Raw genomic sequence first — 2,418 nt, 5'->3', positions numbered from 1 at the left:
CTCAAATCGACGATATTAATCGGAATTTACTTCATATATCATCTTCTAAACCTGTTGGAATCATTAAAATCGTGCAAACAACATCTAAATCCCCTCAATCTTCATCTTTCAAGGTAAATTTTTCTAAACTCTTTATTTCATTATTTTTGAACATAGGATTAGTTTCAATTAGTTCTAGGTTGAAATAGTGATCGGGCATTGATTATTTAGTGATTAGAAACTAGATGTTACAACTAATTTCATCAAAAACACAAGAATTTTTCAAATTTTTTTTAATTTTTCGAAATAATAAAAAAAATGTTATTTTTCAAATTATTGTGTTTTGATTAAATTATGTTGTTATGAAAAACTATACATATATTGTTTCTCAAAACCATATTTTTTTTCAAAAGTTTTTCAAAAACTTTGCCCATTAGGATTGATTTAGAGAATCTTGAAATATTGAGGACTCATTTGAGTTTTGGGATTAATTGAATTGCATACATTTGTTTTAAAATTGCAGGTTATTCTATCTATTCCGATTTCCTTCACCATGTCAAATCCTAAACGACCTAGGTCTTCATCTAGTCGTTCTAGTCGTCAACCAAATCCACCTCCAAATCCTCATTCTATTCCAATTTCTAATCCCAATCCCACTGATCCTAACTTGACTATCCAAAATTCGTGTTTCAATCATACTGGCTCTAGAAATCACCGATATTGGTATTATCAGTATTTCGATTCTTACAAAATCCGGGAAGAACGTATTCATTCTCGTCAAGCTATGTTAGCTATCGATTTTAAATATCTTCCCATTTTACAAGAATGGAAATTTGATAAACTATTTGATCTTGAACCCATCGTTTACCATCAACTTGTTCGTATATTCTACTCTAATGCCGTATGTGTTAAAAACCAAGCTGAAACCGAAACCATAGGAATTCGTTCCTACCTTCTAGGACAATTCTTATATATTGATCCGGCATATATAGCCAATACATTTGGATTAGATAATGATGGTATTTCGAATGAAAAACAAATTTTAGGTTCTCGTTATAAAAGAAGAGATAGTGCGAGTGTCTTAGACCTACATGAGCGTTTTCTTCATCTAATGATTTCTTGGTGGTTTCGACCATCCGGAGGTCGTTATTCTACTCTTAGAGCTTTGGATCTTTGGTGGTTACATTGTTTCGAAAACTGTATTAAAATTAACCTACCTCAGATCATTTTTGCTGAAATTGTTGAAACCGTAAATCTTGTTCCTAACAAGAAACACTGTTCATCTCTAGTTTACGGTTGCTTTTTGAGTAATCTGTTTTCCAAAGCTGGGCTTAGAGTCGGTCTAGATGCCATTTTTTCCTCTTAAGAAACAAATAAATCTTCTTTCCTTAACGAGAGCGGGATGGGTAAAGGACAAAGAAACCGGTGAATGGGTTCGATCTTCTACTCCGGGAGCTAGTTCTTCACAATCTCCACCCGAAGCTGACGAAGATCCCGAGCTCGAGCAATTAATGCAAGATATCGATGAAGCCGAAGATGAGCCTGATCAGCCCGAAGAGCAGCCCGAGGAGCAAGCACAACAAACGCATCAAATGCCTCCATATTTTCAATCCTTTATGGAGACATTCGATTTCCGATACGCTACCATGGACTCGCGCTTTTTCTCTATAGAGTCCCATTTATCCACAATGGGAGCTCAACAATTAGAGATTCTTCGGGAGATGCGTGCAAACAATGAATCAACCAACGCTCGTATCAATGAACTAACTCATGAAATGGCTGCTATGCGAGCCCGTTTTCCTCCTACCGATCTGGATGCTTGATTTTATGTTTAGCTTTAAAACTTTGAACAAAATGAATATTGTTTCAACATTTTGAATTGTTTGATTTTGTGGATTGTTGGATTTTGGATTTATGAATGGTATGAACTTATATGTTTGGTGTGTTTCATTCATTTTTGCATCATTTACATTATCATTAGCAATATGACCAATTTTTCCATATCACATTAATTATGAATATTGATTTATGAAACTAATGGCTAACCTCTCTTTTGATTGTGATCTTAGCAGCTTAAGCTTATAATTAATAAATCAATTGGCTAACTGATTTTCAAAACCTTGTTTTACAATGACTTTTTGATTTAACAAAAAGGGGGAGAAGAATAAGTGTTAAATGTTTTACATGATAAATTGAAGAAGTGTTAAAGTAAGGGGGAGTAATTTCAAAACTTGATTTCAAAAATCTTAAAATTACTAAAATGTTTTGTTATATCAAAAAGGGGGAGATTGTTGAAACATTTTAATATTTCGATATAACAAATTGAGTTAAATGGATTTTAAGATTTTCCAAATGATTTTCTAAGTATATTCGATATAACTATTCGAATATCAAAACATTACTCCAAATATTTCAAAAATCATTTTTGATCCTTACTTA

The sequence above is a fragment of the Hibiscus syriacus genome, unplaced genomic scaffold, assembly GCF_006381635.1.
Source record: "Hibiscus syriacus cultivar Baekdansim isolate YM2019G1 unplaced genomic scaffold, ASM638163v2 tig00005406_pilon, whole genome shotgun sequence".
In the NCBI taxonomy this organism is placed as follows: Eukaryota; Viridiplantae; Streptophyta; class Magnoliopsida; order Malvales; family Malvaceae; genus Hibiscus; species Hibiscus syriacus.
Note: the sequence above shows the minus strand (reverse complement) of the source record.